This window comes from Ochotona curzoniae, unplaced genomic scaffold, assembly GCF_017591425.1.
Source record: "Ochotona curzoniae isolate NIBS_2020 unplaced genomic scaffold, NIBS_Ocur_1.0 contig_4514, whole genome shotgun sequence".
NCBI classification, from domain to species: Eukaryota; Metazoa; Chordata; class Mammalia; order Lagomorpha; family Ochotonidae; genus Ochotona; species Ochotona curzoniae.
Window position 1 is genome coordinate 947,952 of NW_024466312.1, and position 25,548 is coordinate 973,499.

At 36.8% G+C, this 25,548-nt stretch overlaps 1 protein-coding gene and 1 long non-coding RNA gene across 6 annotated transcripts in view; both read right to left on the reverse strand.

The window, feature by feature from the left end:
* Positions 1-25,548, reverse strand: part of IKZF2 (IKAROS family zinc finger 2) — a 152,296-nt gene that overhangs the window by 121,577 nt on the left and 5,171 nt on the right. The window lies entirely within an intron of this gene.
* Positions 13,375-15,620, reverse strand: LOC121160564. The gene is made up of 2 exons (XR_005884556.1): positions 15,524-15,620; positions 13,375-13,883 (listed from the first exon to the last, which is right to left on the reverse strand). It is a non-coding gene; the product is annotated as an uncharacterized LOC121160564 (long non-coding RNA).

Below are 25,548 nucleotides of genomic sequence, written 5' to 3' on the forward strand. Positions count from 1 at the left end.
ACCTTTCTATAATCCTTTAATGCATTTGATTCACAAACTTGAATCAAATAAAACATTTTCCTTCCTCTAGTTTAATATATTTTCAATTATAATTTCTCCTAGACAATAAGCAGAAATGTCCTTCATGATCAGAAATTGAAACATCAGCTTTCTACCCAACAAACATATGAACTGATAAACATCTATAATTAATAAAACATGAAGTATACATAGAAACTATTTCCCTACAACACTTCATCAGATCCACTAAAATTGATTAAAGAAAATACACTGTTTTCAAGGTGACAAAGCAGGGACACATACTATTGGCTGCAGTATAAACTGCTAACTTTTTCAAAAGACAATCTGACCAACTTTTATCTATCTAAATGGTCACTGCATAGACTTCTTGACATAGGAAATCTACAGCTAATTCAGTCTGAGAATGTACGTTACAGCAAATGGATAAACAAGGACATTCACCCTAACCTTTACTTACGAAACAGTCAAAATCTAGAAACAAACTAAATGTTCATCAGTCAAGGAGTAGTTTATAACTAGTAAATTTATTCTGCAAATAAATCACCACGCAGAGCAGGTGTGGCACACTAGATCAAGCCACCACTTGGGACGAACACACCCATAACTGGAGTGCCAGCAGATGTCCCAGCTCCTTCACTCCTGATTCAGTGTCCCAACAGTATGCCTAGTATGCTTGTATAAGTAGTAAAAAAAAAAAAAAAACAAAAAAACAAGGCTTAAGTACTTAAGTTCCTGACATCCATCTGACATCCATGCAAAAGAGCTTGATAGAGTTTCTACTCTTGCCTGGTCCATCCAACCCCAACTAGTTGATTTGGTTTCACTCTCTCTTGCTCTCACTCTCTCCCTTTCTGTCACATTTGTTTATTTGTCAATATGTATTTGCTTGTCAAATAAATAGGCAAACCTTTAAAAAAAAATCTTTATATATACTTAGTCTATACCGGAAATTTCAAAACCAAGTTTAGAGTGAGGACAAGAAGCCTCATAAATAAAATATTAAGCCATACATCAATATACGTACTGGAAACCATAATTAAACTATGTTTACTTTGGTGCAAAAAAAAATGCATATTGAGGGGGTCTTAAACCTATTCAAGGAAAGTACATATTATAAAAATTTGTATTTCATTTGAAAAAGTAAACTTGTATTTTAAGTCCACTTTTATACAAACTTTTTGAAGTATCCTCATATTAAGAATAGGAAAGAACAAACATGTAAGCATGGGCTAAAATATTATTATGACAGGATAATGAGGCCAGTGGTAAATGAGGAAACTGAGGATGCAATTCTTTAGGATTTTCCCATTCATTTTGTATCTTTCTGCACTGTTTAGACTTTATACTATGTTCCTAAATTGGATTTAACAAACTAGACTGCTCTTCAGCATCAGATTCCGTGGAATTTCTGCCACTTCCCCTGAGGGAAAAAGTCTACCACCCAGGGCCCAGCATCCCCAACACTATCAGGCCTCAACACAAAGGTTCCAGTTCAATTTGCGTAACGGATAGTTTCAGAGCTGACAGTTCCTTCAGCAGTTTCTCCCTTTTTCTGTCATTCTTATGTCGTTGATGCTGATTTCTACCTTTGCTTCTAAATTACAAACTCTGCTAGGAATCGGCTTGATGATGTCATAACCTTTGGCTTCTGCCAATGGCATCAAGCACACAGCTTGCAAAGTTGCTAATAAATGTTAGATTTATTTTCATGAGGTTCTAGCTACATTAAAATTGTGCTACAAAAGTAAGAAGCCACAACTTTACCAATCATGTAGATTTGGTAATACGTCACATCCATATTTAAGAAAGACAGAGGTAATTTAAAACCTATAAATATTTATCAATATTAAACAACTAAGTAAAAAGTGGAGAAAAAGAGACAGAGACATTAAAAAAAAATCTATGTAGAAATTCTAAAATGTTAGGACAATATGCAAACTCAGTAAATATGCTACATGAGACAAGACAATCCAGCCAAAGAAAAAAGGAATCTGATTGAAGAAAAAAAATGTAGTAATTTTCAATACTGCCCATTACAATCCCCAAACACACACAGACACACACACACAGACACACACACACACACACACACACACACACACACTGGTTTTAGCTCTTGCTATACATTTGTAACAGTGAATAAGAACCACATCAAAATGGAATGATTATTGATTTCTTAATGGATTACTGCTGCACAAATTTACACTCACCAAAAACCCATCAATCTTTGGGTAATAATTATAAACCTATCACAGTACATATAGCATTCTGACTGAATTGAAAACTTACTACTATCTGCCGGGAAATGACCAATTTTCTGTTTCTCCAGCTCAAACCACAATACAGAATGGTGAGCAGCTACTTACATCAAATGCTATTACAGGACATGTTTGTAACAGCCACAGCATGCACCATGTCTAAATTGCTGTTAGAGAGGTAAACAATCAGGTCCTGGTGGACTTGCTCTTATTATTCATTAGCTATGAAAACTGTAAATAAAATGGGTGTAAGGCAGTTACACCTATCAAAGACCTTTCATCACTGGCAGATGGCGGAGAAGGGGTCAAAGACAAATGGTACATTAGCTGAAGTCATGCTGTTCTACCTTTTCATGCTAACTTCAAAATTTCAAATCTGTCCCACAAGCTTTGCAATGACCAAGCGACAGAGTTAGTTCTCTTTCTCTTTTACTGGTATTCTCAGTAAATATCATTTTTACTAAATATCCAGTGGAACACCATTATAATTAAGATACTTTTTTCCAAAAGAAAATCCCGTTATGCCAGTTTCATCTAGCAATCCTTAATCATTGGATAATGATGGGAAACAGGATCAATCAATTAAGTGTTTAAATCTCATCCTTTTCAGCTGTAGAATTTAGAAAATTCCACTTCCTTCCAGATAGTTAATCCCATTCTGAACACTTTATTTGATCTGTATTATGCACAAAACATCATAAAGGGAAGACAGTTAATCCAATGTAAATAATGATGATTTGGAATCAATAATATATCTATTTTCATTTTCTTGTTGGGTTTTAATCTATCATTAATTCTTTTAGTTAATACACCAATTTTCTTTCCTAAAGAATTATAACAGGCAATTCATGTAATTTTTCCACCCAATTAACTAATTCAAAAAAATACATATTTCCAAAACATCCTAGGAGCTAAAGAAATGAGATTTGATTATTTTATAAAGCTCTTCATTTGTATTAGGAGACTATTAAATTACCATGATAATCAAACATAATTAAAGCAATAGTAAGCATAATATAAAATAAAATAGAAAGACTAAAAAAAAAGCTTGCCACTATAAAATAAAACAGATGTGTGAAATAACACAATTGATTTGTAAAGCACCAATATTTGATTATGGCAGACTTGCTTTTTCATAGTTTAATGGAAAACAATAATCTAAGTCTTAAACCAAGTAAGAAAAAGAAATGTTCCCTAGAACATAATTTGTTAAGACTGAGTTGATATTACTTTCAAACCTTGGTAATCCAACAAATAAGTATTTCAAAATATAAATACTGAGGCAGGCACAATGACCCAACTTGTTAATCCTTCACTTGAAAGTATTGGCCTCCCAGCATCCCATATAGACACCAGTTCGTGTCCAGGATGCTGTACTTCCCATCCAGTTCCCAGCTAGTGGCATGAGAAAGCAGTGAAACATGGCTCAAACCCTTGGGACCCTGTATCCATGAGGGACATAGGAAGGAAGCTCCTGGTTCCTGGCTTCAGATGGGCTCAGTTCCAGCAGGTGTAGCCACTAGGGGTGTGAACTAGTGAAAGAAAGATCTTTGTCTTTTTTTCTTGCTCTATCTTTAAATCTGCCTTTCCAATAAAAATAAATAAATATTTTTAAGTAAGTGTTTTGTGGTCTATAAATAACAGAAATTTGTGCCAGGAAATGAGCTATGTTTCATGCTAGTTGTTATATTTCTTAAAATCTTATGACTGTTATTATTATACCCATTATTATTATTCCCTGAGGGAACTGAATTTATAAAACCTAATGAATTGGAAAACTAGTGAAATATCAGCGGTTTCTGACCAAAAAGACTTGAACACTCCTCAATTCTAACTTGAAAGTCAGTTCTCTGAACAACTTCTACAAGACCTTACCCCCAAACAGAACAGCTACATCCATAGAGTCTGTTACTGATCCTAAGCACACAGGTAACCAAATTTGTTATAAATGGAGTAAACAAATAAAGAAAAGGAACATGCATGTTGTGCAAGGAAGGAAGAGCAGACCAAGATACAGAAGATCGCGATTTTTAATGACGTTTCTTTGCTCTTTCTCCCCATGTGACCTTGGGCCTCAATGTACACACTTTTAAAATACAGATTTCGGAAAAGGGTACTATAATACTGAAGGATTTGCTACACAGACACTAAGAAAAGTCAATTCACAGAAACCAAAGTACAGGGAGTCTATCCTAGAGATTCTGGCCCTATCCCATTTCCTGGAGCTCTGTCAGTGAATAAGATAAATATTCTTCCAGGCCAGCAATGTGACAAAGTAACCAGCCACCTGCAGTGCTGGCATTCTGAGTGCCAATTAGAGTCCCAGCTGCTCCACTCCTGATCCAGCTCCCTGGTAAAGCAGCAGGAGATGGCACAAGTACCCAAGGCCCTGGAGATTAGGATGAAGTTCCTGGCTCCAGGCTTTGGCCTGGTCCAACCATAGTCATTGCAGCCATTTAGGGAATGACTGGCTAGAAGACCTGTCTGCCGCTCTCTCTCTCTCTCTCTCTGTCTCACCCTCTCTATAATTCTGCCTTTCAAATAAAACAAACACATCTATATATTTTAAAAAGATGAATATTTTTCAAGTGTGTTATGAAAGCCAATGTTAATAATCAGATAATATAATATATTACTAAGTATTATTTTAAAATACATGGTAATATCAAAGAACAAAAAAGGGAGGGAATAGGGCCAGGACGTCCAGGATGGACTCCCTGTCCTTTGATTTTTGTAAACTGACTTCTCTGTGTGTCTTTGTGTAGCAAAATCTTTCATATCATAGTACTTTCTCCAAAATCCCTATTTTAACAGTACATATACTGAGGCCCAGGGTCCCACGGGGGAAAGAGTAACAGAACATGATTAAAAATCGCGATCTTCTGGATCTTGGTCTGCTGTTCCTTCATTTGCACAAACTTTGTAAAGCCTCCTCATGGAGGCAACAGGTGACCTAAAATAAGAAAAGGTGGTTTTCACACAAAGCTATAAAAGGTGGTTTTCCCAAAGGTACAACGCAATCGCAAAGTCCCTCGGAAGTAAAGAACTTGCTAGTCAGGTAAGAGAAAGGAGGAGATGGAGGCAGAAATCACAGCCTAAGTATCTTACAGACTTTAAAAGGAATTTTAATTTTAGTCTAATCACAGGAAAAAAATGTTTGTATTGAAAGCAATTGCGCATTCTAATCTCATTTCAATTTTAGGAAGTCTAGCTCTGTGTGCAGTGCAGGTTATGCAGAGAGGAGTAAGAATGAAGGCTGGTTACAAACTGGAGTCTATGCTTCAAGTACTAAAAACCCAATGGTACATTAGAGTTACAGGATTAGACATAGTAAACACTGCTTATATTCAGGATGTAATTAGAAATGGAGCCATCAGTTTCTGGATGTGGGACTTTAAGTAAGGAACAGTTGTACCAGATATAGGCTTGAACGCCGCCAAATCAGAGGTATCTAAAGGAAAAATGCTGAGGAAGAAGGAAGATGATAGCATGCTAAGCTACTACTTGGGATGGCCATATTCATTATCAGAGTGACTGAGATACAGTCGGAGCCATTCAACTCCCTGTTAACGTATTTGGGAGTTAGCAGCCGACGGCCCAAGGGCTTGAGAGCTTGCCACCCGCATGGTAGACCCAGACAGTTTTCTTAACTCCTGGCTTCAGCCTAGTCCAGCAGTGGCTGTTACAAGCTTCTGGGTACTGAACTACAACATGAAGGATCTCTCTCCTGCTCTCCTTCTCGCTCTCTCTCTCTGTCTTCCGTCTTTCAAACAAATAAATGTTTTTTAAAGGACGCATATGGAGAGATTTTTGAAGTACAACCAATTAGGCAAAACTACATTTAATTGTGATTTAAAGCAAAACTTGTAAACAGTTGAAAGTATTTTCCTTTTGTAAGTCATACAATATATAAAATATAGAAAAAAGATTAAACACAAAATATGATCGCTTTATGCTGAAGAGTCTTTTCAACACAGAAACATGTATGACTTGCTATCATTAGACTGCCATGAAAGTTATATGGATACAACATTGTACTTTCAGTTCAGTTAGGACTCAGTATATTCTTGCCCTACTTATTTGCCGTTAAATATCATGAGCATGGTTTATAGAAACTTATGTCAAGCAAATTACAATTCCTGACTTTCCAAATAACATACAATTTTGCTGTTAACATTTTTTAGAAAGCACAACCAGGGGTAGAGAAACAATAAAAAGATTATTTCCTAAGAAGATGATCTGCTGCAACATAAACAATGAGAAGAATTGGTATTCTGGGAGCTATTGTATATACTGCCTTATGTTGGCAGCTAAATGAATAATTACAAATAAATACTTACAAAAACCAGCTAACAATTTCTTATCTAATAAACTGCTAAGACAACCCTCGGATTCATTTAAAAGATATGGCAATAAATGATGCGATCCGGAGCAAAATCTTTCGTGAAGCTTGTGTATCTGACCCTAGGTACTGTAATAATAATGACATATCATAGATAAATATCGTAATTACCACAACTGCTCTGAGAAAACTTAGGCCTGGTCTTATAATCTGGCATAAACAATACTTTCTAATGGATTTCAGGGGGAGCCAAACATGATAAATAGTTTCTAAATGATGTTTTCATTTAATTACTGAAAAACCAGTTAGCTATAAACAATAGTTATTTCATATATGCTTTTTAAAAATGTTTCTGCCAAATGCCTGGTTTATAATTTGAGAAATCTAGGATCACAGAGATCAGAAATATTCATTAGCCAGATCATAATTCAAGTAACATATGTAACTAATGTTCAACTTTTCTACTTCTTACCTTTGACTTCCTACTAGCAAATAATGAAAAGTGCCTCATGAACTTCAACCTTTCCCCTTGGTATGTGTATATCTTATGTAACAAAATTCCTGATACGTCCTTGAAATTCTTTGGTATGTGACACTTGCAAAAAGTTGCATTATTTGAAGCTATGGGAAATTGCTAGCATGAGAAATTTTCAGTCCAACTTACAAATCTCCTTCAGGAGTACAGGGAAGGGTCCCACATTGTGGTATAGTGAATTAACCACCTGCCAGCAATGTCAGAAGCTCTAGCTACACCACTTCTGATCCAGTTCCCTACTAATATGCCCAGAAATACACGCAACAGGTCTGAGGGATTGGGCCTCTTCCACCTACATGGGACATCTGGATGGGGACTCAGGCTCCTGTCTTCGCCCTGGTCTGGATCTGGCCACAAAAAACACTTCAGGAGTAAATGAACAGATGGAAGATCTCTGTCTGTCTTTTCCTGTCTCTCCCTCTCTCTCTAACCAGGCCTTTCCCATAAGTGCAAACAACTTTTTTAAAAAGAATACTGTGGAAAATGAATAATACAAGAGAACTATGTAAGAATTTCAATTATTTTTGTAGCAAAATAAACTTGTACTTCACTTCAATTTTTCCATGAACTTTTCAAAGCCTTCCCATCTTATACTCTTTGAACGAGTGCTGAAACATTTATTTTTAGAAATACATATTTATCTAATTAAAGCAGATTTTGAAAGAGTGAGAAGAGGGCAGAGAGAAATGTTTTGTCTTCTGGTTCATTCCCCAAATGGCTGCAATGGCCACTGCTAGGCCAGATTTAAGTCATGAATTTCATTTGGGTCTTCCATGTAGGCAGGAGGGACCCAAATGCCTGGGCCATTTTCTGTTGCTTTCCTTGGCCATAGTGGGAGCTGGATCGGAAGTGCGACAGGTGGGACACAAAATGTCATTCACATGATTTATCTTGGTATAGTCATCAGCTTTACCAGCTATGCTAGACCCAGAACATTCCTTTTAAAATTGGCTTAAGTGGGCATTGCAGAACAGCAGGCTGGGACGCCACTTAGGACTACATTTCATATCACAGTTTCTGGTGTTCAGTCCCACTGCAATTTCCAATCTAGGTCCCTGGTAATGGGTCTGGGGGGTAGCAGATACCAATGCAAATATGGCATTTCTGACAACCCGTTTGGAAAACGCAAATGGAGTTCATGGCTCCATTTGGCTTCAGCCTGGACCAGAACTAAGTGCTGTGGGCATTTGAGGGATTAATTCTCAAATGGGTGCTTGCTTTCTCTCTCCCCCATCCCCATCCCTCTCTCTCTTTCTCTTACTCTCATTCTCTTTCTCTGCCTTACAAATAAATAAGGCTAAATTATTTTTTCCAAAAAAATAATACTACCAGGTAATAATATTTGAGCAGTTCAATCTCTGCTATTCTCAATACATACAACATACCTGTCTCTAATGCATCCTGTGTGATTTTAACTTGTTATGTATAGGCAACATCATTAAGTAAGACACTGTGTGTAAGGGTTATTGAGCTAGCTACCTTTTATGTAAAGGAGACACTAGTATATTTTAATTATTTCTTAAGTCATCACTTAATTGTCTATGGGTGATGCTAACCTTGGTGATGTGATGAGTTTTGGGATGTCTATTCCTGCCGTATGTTTTTATTTTCTTCTGATCATTGACAGTAAGGGAAAGGAAATGACCCAGAAGTTGACACCAGAAAGCCAATACAAGCTTTTGATAGTCCCTACTTTAGAGACAGAAATAGAGGAGCAGCTGCACTCGCGATGTTTGAATCAGTTGCTGCCAATTAATCCATGAATGGACAACATCTCATGCTCACCTTCCTTTCTTAGTAACCCAATGTTTTCATCTACAAAGATCATCTTCCTTCTTCCTCAGCATTTTTCCTTTAGGTACCTCTGATGATTTGGTGGCGTTCAAGTCTATATCTAGTACAACTGTTCCTTACTTAATGTCCCACATCCAGAAACTGATAGCTCCATTTCTAATTACATCCTGAATATAAGCAGCTCTCGCTATCATGTACAGTGCCATCCTCAGGAGTACTTGTTTCAGTCGGCTCTTCCAGTTGCAATCAAGCTTAATGTACGGCGGTCCCTACCACCTATGTAAGAGACCAGGCTTGAGTTTCTAGTTCCTGACTTTAACCAGCCCAGCCTTGGCTCTGTTAGTATTTGGGGGAGAGAAATCACAGATTTCTCTTTCTCTCTTTCTTCTTCTGTATGTGTGTGTGTGTGTGTGTGTGTGTGTGTGCGCGCGCGCGTGTGTGTGTGTGCCTTTTAAATAAAATGAAATGAAATAAACTGTTTTAAAGAAAACAGTTATGCACTGTGACAAAAGGTTTACTGAGATTGTTTTTAGTAATCATGACAGTGAATCAAAAGACATACACTAACTTTTCTGATTATACAGATAAAGAAATGAAGACTAACATAAAGTGCAGCCAAAGCCTAAATCCCTTCCTACTCTGCTACAAAAATTCTGTTCTGTCCATCACGCTCAGGATGCAGAGATTATAAGGTCATTTTTCCCTGCCCTCAAGGAGATTCCAATCATGAAGATAAACCATATCCTGATAGTCCAGAATTTGTAAAAGACAGCAAATGATAAAGGCTTCCAAGATTAGAGAGATTACTTCCAAATAGAAAGAATCATTTGGCTTTAGAGATTGATGACACTGTGACTATGGCAGTAGGAACTGTGACCCCCTGGGAAGGTTAACTTTAGACACAAAAGTATCTGTGTATATGCACTCTGCCTTGAAATGTTTTTATGAAGCCATTCAATTTTTTCCTTAAGTTTTTACATGGTGAGAATGGGGTGGGAAAATACTATGGATGTCTGATATAAAATTTTATGAATTCCAGATATGCAACAAAGAGATGATACACAGCACCATTAGTATGGAAATTTGTGAAATTTCAGAGCCATCCTGGAAATCCACACACCAACACTAACAAATCCATGCATTAAAAAGTTCTCTAGGGCCCAGCACGGTGGCGCAAGTGGTTAAGGTCCTTACCTTGCATGCCCGGGATCCCATATGGGCGCCGGTTCTATCCCGGCAGCCCAGCTTCCCTTCCAGCTCCCTGCCTGTGGCCCGGGAAAGCAGTTGAGGACGGCCCAAAGCTTTGGGACCCTGCACCCACGTGGGAGACCCAGAAGAGGCTCCTGGCTTCGGACCAGCATAGCACCGGCCGTTGCGCTCATTTGGGGAGCGAATCATCAGACGGAAGATCTTCCTCTCTGTATATCCGCCTTTCCAATTAAAAAAAAGTAATAAGAATAAATCTTAAAAAAAAAGTTCTCTAGGCAGAGCCAGGCAGGAAGGTACATATGCCATACTGCCAAGGCAGGTCACCAACCAAAGCACATCTGAGATGTCATCCTCGAAGGAAATGCATTACTACTGCACAATTACCATTGCAATTATATTCCTTCACAAACAGAGCAGGTTTATTTGTGATTTGGTTTAATTGGGTAATTTTACTTTCATTTCTTCAGTAATTGATTTGAATACAACAGAATTGATAACTATCTTATAGATACACACACATTTCTTTTCAAACAAGGGTATTTGAGTTATCTACCTAAGAGTCCTGAGACACACAAAAAGCAAAACTACTCAGTGAGGGTTGTAGGCAGCTTCTGGTTTTCAGGCAATGCTTCCGACCACGTGCTATTGATGATGACCAGAAGCGAACTGAAAGTTCTTCCTAGAAGACTGATAAAATATACGTATTGGTATATGTTTCTTAGATATTAACCAGCTTTCCTTGTCATATCTTTGTGTCTACCAACAAAAGAAGAGTTTTTATTCTGCCTAACTCTCCTTTCTGCCTAACTGGTAAGTCACCATTCTGGAAGCTCTATAGCTATGGTCTCTAAAGCTCATGACCCTTTTGACAAGACAGATACGTATGGCCCTGTTTTAGCAATACAATTGAGATTCCAAAGTTGATGTAGTAACCTAGGACCTACAGATTTGAAAAGTATCAGAACTCACTATTGACACAACACAATGGAGAGAAAGAAAATGCATTCAGTAATCGAATTTTTAAAATATCTGGAGCTAGCATGATGGCTCAATTGGCTAGTCCTCTGCTTAAAAGAGCTGTAATCCCTAATGGGCACTGATTTCTGTCCCAGCTGCACCCCTGTTTGTGGCCTAGGGAAGCAGTGGAGGCCCAAAGCCTGAGATGCTGCATCAACGTAAGAGACCAGAAAGAGGCTAACACCTCTTGGCTTCAGATTGTCTCAGCTCTGCTTGTGGCGGTCAGTTGGAGAGTGAATCAGTGCAGGAAAAATCTTTTTGTCTATCCTCTCTGTAAATCTGCCTTTCCATTAAAAGTAAATAATTCTTTTTAAAAAATCAATTAAGGATTTTCAAAAGCACATAAAATGCTAGCAAAGTACCACCAGATACAACAGATTCTGAGACTACTTAAATAGACATAAGGCTCCCATCTCAGTACATTTGATGTTAGATACAGAAGCATTCTGGATACTATAAACTGTCTAAGATGTTCTTCATGGGCCCAGTTCGGTGGTCTAGTGGCTACAGTCCTTACTTTGAACATGCCGGATCTCATATGGGCATTGATTCTAATCCCAACAGCCCCACTTTTCATCCAGCTCCCTGATTGTGGCCTGGGACAGCAGTATAGGACGGCCCAAAGCCTTGGGACCCTGTACCCGCATGGGAGACCTAGAGGAAGCTCCTGGTTCTTGGCTTTGGATCAGCTTAGCTCCTACCATTGTGGCTGCTTGGGGAATGAATTATCAGATATCTTCCTCTCTGTGTCTCCTCCTCTCTGTATATTTGACTTTGCAATAAAAATAAAATAAATCTTTTAAAAAATGTTCTTCACTACTCTGAAATGGCTTAAAAATTGTTCTATACAAGTCCAATTGAGACCATGATCTTTTTACAATGTATAGATTTAGAAAACCTTTCCTTCAATAATATTTGTATCTGATAAAATTTTACTGAAGCTTTGTCACCAGTTTAACTTCAGAAAATGTTTCAACAAAAACAACTCAACAAGGGGATTTTAAAGCTCTGTCGGAATATGATCTCAAGAAACTGTTATGAAACACTCAAACACAGAACCTTAGAAATTTCAAGAGTTAGATGGAAAAATCACAAATTAAGAGAACAATAACAACAACAACAAAACTGGAAGCAAAACCCTATATCTTCTGCTCAATAGAAGTTCCTTCTTCATTGTTACTTCCCAAGACTAAGACGAAAACACACACACACACACACACACACACACACACACACACACACAGTTCTTCCTCCTTTTAGCATGTTTAGAGTCTCCTTACCTCTGCAAGCCTATTATCCACTAAAACGGAATGAAAAAGAAAGTTGCTGCTGATGGACAAAACCAAAGTTGTTGTCATCATTGGCAATTTAGAAAGATAACTGGTGAGGATATCTCAACTACACAATCGCTTGTATAAAAGATAAAAGCGCTAGATGAGGCCCAGATGGCCACTGGAAACAGTATAGTTTATAACAACCACCTATTCTAGGGACTACTGTTATTCCATTTTATTTCTATTTTTATTTTTTTTGAAAGATTTGGAAGGTAAAGTTAGAGACACAGAGAGATCTACATCTTCTGGTTCACTCCTCAAATGATTGTCATGGGCTGAGTTTGGGCCAGGCTCAAGCTAGGAACTAGAAGTTTCCTCTGGGTCTCCCATATATGTTCAGGAACCCTGGGCCTTAGGCCATTTTCCTGTGTTTTCCCAGGCATATTAGCAGGGAGCTAAATCAGAAATCAGCACCTGTACGATAGCTGCATGACAGGGAGCTGCTTAAAATGTACACAGTGCCAGTCCTTAATTCTGCTTTAATCAGTTAATCCTTTATTTTCAAAACCTTAGGACCCAGGTATGCTAGGCAATCTAGTTCAATTTCCACCCCTTGGTTCTCACATATCTGATAAAGTATGCTTTTTTCCTATGGAATCTCACTGTTTCTTCATCTACCTTCTACCAAAAACCACTGTTCGTTACCAAGCACTGACTTGTAAATACTGGTTTCTCTTTGTATTCCTTTCTCCTTGAGCTAGTCCTCTTTTATATTCCCCATACTTCACCACCCCTCTGATCTCTTTTTTTAAGTTAGTTTCATTGATTGATTTGGAAGTCAACAGCCATTCAGAGAGATGGAGAGACCAAGGTTTTTCACCTTCCAGGTCACTCTCCAGATGAGGGCTACGGCCAGCTGGAGCCAAGCTGAAATCAAAAGCCAGATCATTCTTATAGCTATCTTTTGTAGATTCTAAGGGCCCAACGCCTGGGCCACCATCTGCCGCTTTCCCCAGGCCTTTATCAAGGTGCTGGATCAAAGGCAGAGCAGCCAGAATGCTGGCACCATACGTCACACTCTTTCTTCTCACATACCTAAAGTCTCTGTCACAGGTTTACTCCATTAATAGCATAAAACAATTTTCTTACCAGAAATGGTTTCTCCTAAAACAAAATTTCAACATAAAGTTTAACAAGTCAGTTTTAATCAACTTTTAAATTTGATGAACAATAAACCTGCTTGGTACACGTAGGATTGAACAGAAAACTAAGTAGAAGTTTTAACTCATTCAACTCAGATTTCCACATCCCACGCTACAAAGTCTCCTCACCACTGCCAAAAGTCAACTGTGCATTAACACGTACATTACTTACCAAATCTTGGGCTAGGAATGACTGTCTCTCATAAAACAATTCAGAGGATACAGTGTTACCTGGAAATTGTACCGTATTCAGGCATTAAATAAATACATTATCTTCTGACTAAATCTAAATTAATATTCAGTAAGTCTGAAGAGAGTTTTCATCTATGAAAAATACCTCTTGACTTCATATTTATTATCAATTGCAATGATGCATTTTCAGAAGCATACAACATCACTGATATTTCAAGGTAAAAACCTATCAGATCAGAGATAATATTATCATCTCTCACATAAAACAGATCCATACATCTTTGAGAAAATGGCCAACTGAATTCATTTCTTCTTAATTATGAATTCAGTGTTTGGAAAAAATCCAAAAAATGTAGAGCAATTTAGGAGTAAAAGTCTTGCTTGCTTTCATCTATCTCAAACTAATACCAACAGTTGGATGTTTCTTTCTTATCCTTACTCTTCGTACTCACAAAACACATAAATAAATGTACACATACACTTAAAAATAAAAGCAGCATTCACTTGTACATACAGGTATATGAAATCAATTGTCAGGTTAACTGCAGCATCTCCAATTTTCTATCAAAAAAAAGTTATTGCCTATTGTACTCAAACTGCAAACTATAGGGACAAATAAAACTACTCAAATACATCAAATAGCTTTACTGTGGTAATTTATGTAAACCTCATTCATTTTAAATGTTACTAGAGGAAGAGGTAATTTCCTTTTTATTATCTTTATTTCTAAACTCCGGATTTCAAAAACCCTCATCAGGCCATTAATTTGTCATAGTTTGCATAGATTACACTATCCGATTCATACTTTGAAAGTTTAAAAACAAAAGACTCTGGACTCCCACATGCGCATCATTCAAAGTCCAGTTGCTACACTTGCAATCTAGCTCTCTGTCAAAAGGCCTAGGAAAGCAGTGTTGGATGATCCAAGGGCTGAGATCCCCACACCCCAGTGAGAGATGTGGACGAAGCTTTGGTCTGACTCATCCCTGGCCATTTTAACCACCAGAGGAGTGAACTAGTGGATGGAAGATCTCTCTCCCTTCTTCCCTTTCTGTCTCTACCTTTAAGTTCCACTTTCAAATAAACAAATAAATCTGAAAGGAAGGAAGGAAGGAAGGAGAGAGAAAAAGAAAACTCACAGAAAATATATCGTTTCCTTTTCTAGTTCTCTGTATGTCAAAACCAACATTACTTGTTTCAAATACTTGGAGGAAATACAAAAATCTAACAAAATTTACTTGATATCCAAAGAACCTGTGCTTGTAATTTTAAAGCAGCACCAAAAAAATGATTTGGTACTATATACTTATTTGCAGTATCCAAAAACTCTTAAATGACAAAATTATAAGTTTTAGATAACATACAAATGATCTGAGCAACCATTTATAATAAAAATATATTAAATGTTTACAATCAAGAATCAAATATAAACCTTCAGTCCTAAAAAATACAGAAATAATACTTCTAGTCTAGAAGGTAACAAACATATTGAAAATTAACCAATCTAAATCTCACTATATGGATAATTAAGATAGACATCTGATTTAAAAATCTGAAAAGCACGTTTTATAAAAAATTATTTCCACATATAAATGTAACTTCTTACAATATGCATGCTTTTAAATATAGGAACAGAAAAGGATATTTATAGGGAATTGGAAGTAGTGCGGTAGGCTGACCTTCAGTCCTGTGCATGCCATATACGCACCAGTTCATGCCCCAGCTGCTCCACTTCTGATCCAGCTCTCTGCTTCTAGCTTGGGAAAGCAGTAGGGGATGGCCAAAATCCTTTGGACCCTGCACCTGTGTGGAAGACCTAGAAGAAGCTACAGGATCCCAGCTTCAGATTAGCTTAGCTCTGGCTGTTGCAGCCAGCCACTTAGTGTGTGAACGAATGAACGGAAGCCCTTCTCTCCTCATTCCTCCTCTCTCTCTAAAATGCCTCTCAAATAAAAATAAGTAAGTACTTTAAAAACATTTAAAAGATATTTATGAAAAAAGACCATTAAAAGAAAATGTTTTAAACAGAATGTTTTATGCAGTTTCAAAAGAAAAATTATCGCTTTAACTCAACTAGAAATTTTCTTTGTTAATTTAAATAAAACAAAGCAATGCTTCATTTAAAACCCCAACACTTCAAAATATGACCAAGCCCTGTCTGTCGATGGCTTGGTAAGGAAGAAGTGATACAGTCAAGTGTAAAGAGAATCACGGCTTTGATGTTAATAAGGGAGCAATGACAAAAATGTCAAAGGTGTAGACATGCAGAATGTTCATTTATTAGGATGTGACTCTGCACTGATTAATTATATGCTCCTCAAAATACCTAGAATGCATGGGAAAAGCAAATTGAAGTGTTCCATCTTGTGCAATCTACTAAAACATTTTTAAATAGAACCAGCTCTAAAATGACAAGTACATGGGATACAATTTGTTACTTCTAAATGGTGCCAAATAATGAAATTCGTAGTAATAGTAATTGTAGCAAAGATGATGGTGATGGCTTCCACTGAACATAAAATTTAAAGAACTGCTTAGAAACTTAGAGATCATATTTTTGAGACTGAATTACAATTTTTTTTTTCAAGAGTAAGATGTTATAAAAGACATTATAAAAATGAACATACATCCATACGCAGAAAAGCACAAGTAGGGCTATAGGGATTGTTTTTGTAACTAAAAAAGTAAGTTTCCAAATTGCTTTAAATAGAACAGAGCATATTATTTAAGTAGTCATACATAACATACTTATCGTAAGTAGTTCATTCACTCAACTAAAGTGTACCAGGTTCCTACAATGCATGTTGCATGCTGGGGATGAAAATACAAATAAGATACGCCTATTATCTTCAAAGATTCACATTTGGGAAATCTCTGATTAACTCTTTCCTATCAATTTATGCCCCCAAATAGGCTAATATGGGTTGGATAAATATTGTTATTAATATCCAGCAATTAAGTTATCTTTCCTGAGATAATATAATTTTGCTATGAAATCTCATTTACTATTGTCAGATGACTACACTGATTTCATCAAGCTCATGTGGTATTTTTACCTCTGACCTGGTAACTATAAGCTCCTCTAGATTTCCTGCTACCTTTCTTCTCAGGCAGCAACACTATTTTCCATCTCTATCTAAAATACATTTTCAGGCATCTTAAACTTACGATCTTAGAACACGTCAACATTTCTGTGAACTTAAGTTTGAATTTATGATTTTAGTAGTCAAGGTATCATTTATAGCCATTGCAAAATTATGTTGATAGAATCAAACTATAAAATCAACACTTAGCAAAACTAATGCCGAAGTATACATCACACTAAAGAAAATGAATGGCTCTCAAGTCAGGAAGAACTGGTTGCAATGAGCGAGCATTGGCGGCACAGGAGATAAAGTCACAATCCCTGACATTGGAATCCCATATGGGTGCCGTTTGTGTCCCCGCTGCTCCACTACCTATCCAGCTCCATGCAAATCCCCCAGTGGAAGATGGGCAAAGAGTTTAAGCCCCTGCCACCCGTGTAGAAGACCCAGACAGTGTTACTGATTCCTGACTTTAACCTGGTTCAACCAGTCTTTGCAGCCATTTGGAGAGTGAAGCAGCAAATAGAAGATCTCTGTAATTCTCTGTCAGACACTGCCTCTCTGTATAAAAAAAATGACTTTCAAAATCTTAAAAAAAAAAAAAAGGTAAATAAGCAGAGGGAAGAAAGCGATAAGGAATCCCTACAAGTATTTTAGTTGTTCCTGGATCTAAGGAATCTAAATCCATGTCCACTCAAGAGAAGGACTTGCACAAAAAAAGTTCAGCCCAGGAATGGCAATGCTATCTATCTCTAATATGATATTGAATGTATTAGGCTCTCTTAGAGTGATGCTATTAAACATTTGGGTTATATAACTCACTCCTTTTTTTCAGATTCCTTGCCCACTAAATGGCGTTCGCTGATTACCCACATAGGTCAGTACACAAGAACAAAGAGCTCTAATCAAGCCAACTAGAGTGATCCATATCTAATGCTGGCTGGAGTTTTCTCTGTTCTTTCTTTTCTTAACTTTGTGTGTGTGTGTGTGTGTTTACTCAATTTTTAATCAAGGTATAGACATATATCAGCACTTTGCCTTTAAATATCAATTTTGTAAGCTCATGTAAATAGGAGTCACCAATGGGACAGGGATCCAATACTCGCAAGGATGAGGACCAAATTCTGTATTTTTTCTGATGAAAAATGAGTATCTGTTTGCCATCCCGTCTTGGTCTCACTATGTATCTTTGCAACTTACACACTTTTGACAAACTTGAGAGGCAAAATGTAAAAAGCAATAAATTCATTTAAAGTAGATATCAATTATGGTGAGCACATCATTCCTGTTTACTTGGGATAGGCTGCATTGTCATGTCAAATAAAAAGTCAATTCATTTGGATCACCACAGTTAATATCCTTCTCATCAAAACACCCAAACATATTTTGGAACCCCAAAACCCACAGTGTATCAAAGTAAATGTTCATTGAATCAGTGATTAAAGGATGAAAGATATCTCTCTAGGGAGATTCCTGAATCCTGAATCTCCACACACAGGAAATCTCAGAAGAAGTATTTTCATCATTAACATTCATTTGAAATTCCATGGTGTCTTGGGTAATCAGAGTTCATATTTTTAAGATGGAATTTTATAATAAATGCTTCAAAACAGTAAGAACATTAATTAAGATGTTTTCTCTAGCACACTTTCTCCTCTATATAATTTTACCCACAGGATATATATATATATGTGTGTGTGTGTGTGTGTGCGCGCATATATATATTTACACACAAATACATGTATAAATACACTTATTTATTGAAGTATATACCAAATCATTTGGCATTTAAGTAAATACCAAAATTATATAAGCCATGTCTCAAGATCTCAAAGTTTTCAGAAAGGCTCCAGATTACAGTGTTAATTTATTTGACTATTAGTGTGGTAAAAATCCCCACTGTTAGCAATAAATATACCACTGAATTTTAGAGAGGAATAAAATGTGTTTAAATACTATTGAGTCAATCACACTAATTAATAAACTCCTGAGACTGCCAATGAAAAAAACAATATTAATCTTGCGCCCACATACTTCTTCTGTACAGACTTTTGATCTAATGGAGCAACAAGGGATGTAACACCACTGATCAAATGCTAAAAATTAAGGTTGGGTTTTTAAAGAAATATGAGACCATTGATCAATATAGGAGCAAAATAATCCAAATTACTGACTACATTTAGCTATCACCCCTTAGGAAAATGCACACTTCAATCTAATGTATCCACATGAACCTATACCCGATTGCTATTTTCTTCCAAATTCTACGCCACTGGGAGCTTTACATCTTGAATCCAAAATGATACTAAACTCTTTTCCTGGAAATCTGTCCAAGTATTTCCTATCTTTGTTACTGGAGTCCATAACATCAGCCCATTAATTTGGGGAACATCCTGCATAACTCCAACATCCAAGCTCTGCCACTTTAAGATGTTAAATAGTACCCAAGCATGCACCATCCTTATAGACTGTTGCAATCCACAAACGTCCTTTCCCACATTACGATTAGTAAATCAAGACATAAAGCATGGGGTATACATTTAGTAGTTGTTAGGATGCTGGGTGCAGATGCCGGCATCCTCCAATGGAGTACATACACTCAACACTTGGTTCCAGCTCTGACTCCAGTTTCCTGTTAGTGTAGACCCTGGCCAGCAGTGGTGATGGCTCTAGTGATGAGCTTCCTGCCACGCATATGACCCTGAAGTGCTTTTGAGGACATTTAGGGAGTGAATTGGCAAACGGAAGCTCTCTGTGCCTTTTTGCTTCTCAAGTAAACAAATAAAAACTAAATTTAAAAAGGCTTGAATTCACCTGCTTTGATTAAACCCTTGGCTCCTTCAAAATGAAAGCCAACTTTCGTCTCATCCAGATTTCCCATCTTGCCTGATTAACTGCCAGGAGTCATCTCCAGCATCAGATTCCTAGACTTCAACTTCACACCCTAGAAACACAAATCGGCTTGTATTTCCAAGAATATTGCACATCGTTTCTCACCTCTCATTGTGGGTATATCATTAACTTAAAAAAATTTTTTTTTCTTCTACCTTTCCCCTAAATCCTATTCATTTAATAAGCCCCAGGTAAGGCAGTCTTTCCCTTCAGGAAATCCCCCACAATAATCAAGGCACTGAACTCACTACAATACAATGTTTCAATGTCTATTCTCACACTATTGGAGCAGAAGGATGCTATAGTATTCACCTTCAGATCCACTTTACAACACCTGGCACATAGCAAGCAGACCACAAATATTTGTTGAAGTAATCAAGTAGAATGAGACAGCTAAGGGTCAAATGAATATAAGTAATTATATTTCAAGCTACATCGAGTTTAAAACACCTAAACTGTTACTTGCACATGCACAATTAGCAAGAATCAGGTCTACATCTTTATTAGGTGTCTTCAGAGAATTTATCCAAGCCATCCAAGGAGATTGCATTTTCTCATTCTTAAAAAAAGATTTATTTACTTATTTGAAAGAGTGACATTGAGAAGGAGAGACACAGAGAAAGAGATCTTCTACTTGCTATTTGACTCTCCAAATGGCTGTTCAACAGCCAAGTCTCGGTTAAGCTATAGCCAGGAGCCAGGAACTTCGTCTAGTCCTCTATCATGATAGCAGGGACCCAGGTACCTGGGCCACTCTCCACTACTTCCCCAGATACAACAGTAGGAAACTGGATGGGCAATAGGGCAGCCGACCATTGAACTGGTACTGTGATAAGCGATGCCATCTCAAACCTTAACACAATGCCAGCACCAGGAGATTCAATTTTAGGCGGGACTTTCAAAGACAAAACTGATTCTCAACACCAGTAAGTTACGTTATTAGAAAAAATATTTTCTTTTTCCATTCTTAAGGGTCAGTATTTTTGTAACACCAATGGTAAGCAATGCTTTTCTCAAACAAACAAAAAACAACTTCATACTTTAAATAATAGAACATATTTTCTTATACTTTTCACCTTAAATTATCAGAAATCCCTGGCTGTGTCCCATAGATCAATGTAATAAACAGGAAAAACCAAAAACAGATCTCAATTCGAAAAACAGCCTTTTTCTTATGAGTCACGGGTCCATGAAAAAGTAACTTGATGGCTCTGAGTAATATCACCAGTGATTACTTATTGGGTCTCAATATGTGCCAGAAGTTGTGCTAACGTTTGACATACATTTCCTCATTTAAATTCAAACAACTCTGCACCCGGGTGGCTACTGCTTAACTGCATTCTACAGAATAAGGAAACTGGGGTAATAACAGAGCCTAGGTGCTGAAAATCCTACGTACACTCAACAAAACACGCTCTTCCAACACGCACAACATGGAAAACAGTTCCTGAAAAAAACCTCATCTAAAACAGATATCCTGAGTCTCAATTACTTCATGAAAGGAAAATACAACCAGATCAATATCTTTATTTTATATAAACAAATATAAAAGGAAAGAAGGAAAGAAGAACAACACACTCCAACTCATTTTGGGAATCTGTATCTGCTATTGATCTTGCATCTGACAAGCAAAATATATCAATATTCAAAATATATCAACACATGAAAAGTGAGGAAAGAGCATGGGCTCTAGGGATCTGAATTCACTGTGGCTAAACGGAAGGCTCCAATAGCATCCAATCAATCGATCATGTTACATTAAAAAAAAAGAAAGAAAAGCAGGAAACACAGGTTTAGGCAAAAATAAAGGTACTAAAGGATTTATGTTATGATTTTGCTTTCAGTGATAAAACTTAGTTCTCCCTTCTACATGGTCTAAACACTTGGGGCAGTGGGAATGAAGGAGAGGTGCAAAGAAGAGAAGGCAGCTCTCCGGTTGCTGATCATGTGTAAGTATATAGTCCCTTTAGTTTTCTTGTTTTTGCTTTGCTACAGACTCAGGGCAGCACCTCTGATAGCTGTAAGGAAATCAAATCAGACATTTTAAAAAATGTTGTTTCTAACAAGTAAGAACAAAATATAAAGTACTTCAGTATGTACTCAAACACAGCTATCATGATTCAAAAGGGAACAGGATTTTGCATTAAGGCCATCTGGTGTTATATTAGGGCGTGTCCTCTGGAACTCCAACCAAGGGTGACAGCCAAACTAAGCCATAGAAGACAACTCAGAATTCTGGTGAGACCCATAGTATAAGCTATATTTGAAAAAGCATTTTAGAGCACCTGCTTGACAAGATGATCTGATATCACTCCACCCTCATAATAGCACTCTTTTATATCTGTAATACTGCTTTTGTTTGTAAAACATGGGTCAGTCGTAGAAATGGCAGACACCCTGAGATGATACTACAGAGACACGGGTTATCTGACAATCCACAAATGCACTCTCAAATTTTTATGCCTCTATCTTGCTAATGTCATTACCAGCTCTGCAGATAAGTAAACAGATTCCCTTAAGTCTCAATTCCCACGTAGGAACCAGGGAAAAAAAAAAACATAAATTTGTCACACCAGATTCTACAACTAAAAGTTTGCTAAGAAAAAAATAATAATAATAAATGGAGCTTTCCGAAGACAATAAACTAGATTCCCTGACCTGATTATTGGTCATAGCCTTGTAAAACTAGACTTACTCCTTCCTCCAATTCCATACAAGTCACCTGGCTATCAAACTGACTGATAAATAGTACTGACTGCACAGTTGCTCCACTTAAAAGTTTTAAAGTAATAGAAGCAAATTTTGTGGTGGGATGTGTGAATATTTTTATACCATTTAAGTAACTACCAGCACAGAAAACTTACTTACTGGCATTATAAAGGAGATGATAAGAAACACAAAATTAACCACAAGTTTAGGAACCTTCAAAATTTTTCAGTAGAGTCAGCTGCAGGTGCGGGGTTATTTGAAACTGACACTGAAACAACTGTGCAAGCATTGGAAACAAAGCAACACAGAAACAGAAGGAATCTCACAAGTAAATTTCAACTGATGAGCCTAAATACAATATGGATTATTTTCACATTGTTCTGTCTGAGTCGTCTGTCTCAGATTCTTAACTTCCAGATTCTATTTTTAAAGTCACTTAACAGTGTGTATTTCCAGTAGCCATCAAGGCATATACTGTCATCCCTGACACCGAAGATTGTCAGCAGACTCAATATGTACACTAATGATCTCAGGCAACCATGCCCATCTTCTTATCAAAGAGATTCCTTTTCCAGAAGAACAAGTCTAACATTCTCAATGAAGATTCATTATAAAACATAGGAAGGAGTCTTTATGCAATGTTCAGGATCAGTAATATCTCTTTCTTCTTGTTAAGGTGATTTTCTATACTGAATTTTACAAACTAAGACTGTCAGGCATTATAACATTTTTGAGTTCTCTCCCAAGTCGCCTGTTCTCTCTTCTAGCAATTGTCACATCATGATAGCTGCTGTCACCGTTTTTTATACAATAGCTGGCAGCAAGTTGTACAGATACCCTGCATCTCAGCACTGTCACCAAATAACCTAAGCAAATGACTAGAACCTTAAAGCAATAATACTGCCCACTTTCCTAAAGCCAAATAAGTGGGCTATCATACCTTATTGGTAACTTGATGATACTCATAAAAGCTAAAAGTTTATTTCTTTTCCAAACTGCTTAAAAATAACTTTCCTCCTTACATACATTCTCCTGTTCTCTCCTTACTGCTTCTGGAGGGTCTGGTTATAAATGTTTTCACATTTACTCTGGCCTTTCGTACTTTCGCCCCGCTTTTGCTACCTGCTTTTAGAAGCACCAGTCCTCCAAGAGGTGCGTTTGAAGATAACGTTTTCAAAGCATGAAATAAATGGATTGTTTTCCTTTACAAAGTTAGCAGTGCATACAAAGGAACAGAGAAGACCAGTGATCTCAAACACAGGTGATTTGACAGGTCGCACATAAAAATTATTGCAAGTAACAGGAGGAACACCTGAATGACTGATTCTGGGTCTCTGCTCTAATTAACAGACAAGAATCCCTCTCTAGCTCTCTTTGCTTTGGCAATCTAAAATGCTGATATTCTCCTAGATCTCACAGAGAGGAAAAATGGGTATCTTCTCCATCTAACACCTAAGTGGGTAACCTAGATACTGTAAATAGAGGCTACATAAAGGATGCAACGGACAACTCTGAAGTCAGAGCCAAAATATTTAACCTGCAACTCTTTGGAAAGGAATCTGAAAACATATGCTGCTTAGCCAAAAGCTGTACTAACATGGAATTGCCACAGGCCAGTAAGTTAAACAAAACAAAACTAAACAAATCTCTTTAACAAACAGAAGTTTACTGTTGTTGGGTGAGAAAAGTCTGGACTTCAAAAACACAATTCTTGTTTGTTCAAATTAACCGTGCTTGTATCTTGCATTGTTCAGTTTAAAAAAAAAAATGACTGAACTGTTTATTTGAAACAAGTACTTGGAAAAAAGATGTTTAAAAAAAAAGCAGCTCAAAAATAAAGGAGGCAATTAATGAACTAAATAGCATTTTCCTGCTGATCTTCTGTTGGGTAAAGGATGACAGCGAGGTCTATGCTAACAGCTACCCTCTTACCACACATCCTCAATGTTTCTAAAGCTAACAGCTAGATAATTCACTAACAGAAATTGCATATAGATCTATCTTTGCCTTTAGAAAAACATCTAAAGTTATCTAAGAGATTAGCACTATCATTCAGTGTAAAATCACTGCCTTCATTCATTTCTCCCTCCTAAAGGATAAAAGAATTGCAAGTACTACTTGAAGAATGAAATTTTCCTAGGAACTGTGTCTCATTAGCAAAAAACAACAAGACTTCTAAATAAATGAATCAAGGTAGTTCAATCTTAATTTCAAGTCAGTAGATAAAATTACTTAAAGTTAATGAATTACAAGACACATTCAATAGTAATCTACATATCATTGCTTATGTCCAGTGGTCTGCTAATGACAAAACTTGTAGCTTTATAATATAAATTTTCTAGACTGTAAGAGGAATGAGGAAAGGGAAATTTTTCTCTTCAGATAATAAGAATTAGCTTATGGATATGCTCATCATTAAGTAGTTATTTCATTTTCTTTAGTAATTAAATACTCAAAAGAATTTAAAGGGGAAAGTGTCCTTCCCATATTTCTCAAACACAAAACTTGTAAATTAAATTTGTTACACATAAATCAGATGTCATTTCTATATGAGAATATAAAAACACACTCAAAGTACAAAGTGAAATAAGGTTTCCATTTACTACTGAGTAGAGTAACAGAGCACTTCCATTTCATAAATGAACTAAAACCCTGTTATTAAGAGAAAATAATAATACACTTTAAAACAAGCATTTTGTCTTATGTCAATGACAGCATGTAAGCTGCTTTTTGTACCAAACACTGTATGCTCCATCATTGAAAGACTTTATCAAAAGAAGTAGGCAAACTTTCCATTACTGCAAGCTTAAAACATCCTTCCAAATTTCCTCACTTTATTCGCTGGACAACCGCAAACACAATGCTTTCAATTTTGTGAGAGAAATAGATGTAAATGAGCTTCATAAATCAATTACATTTCATTTCCAATGCTTTGGAAGACAAACTTTCACTTTTTTCTTTTTTCAAAGGTAAGTAATGCTACGACACTACAACTGATGGTTTAGCTCAATACCAAG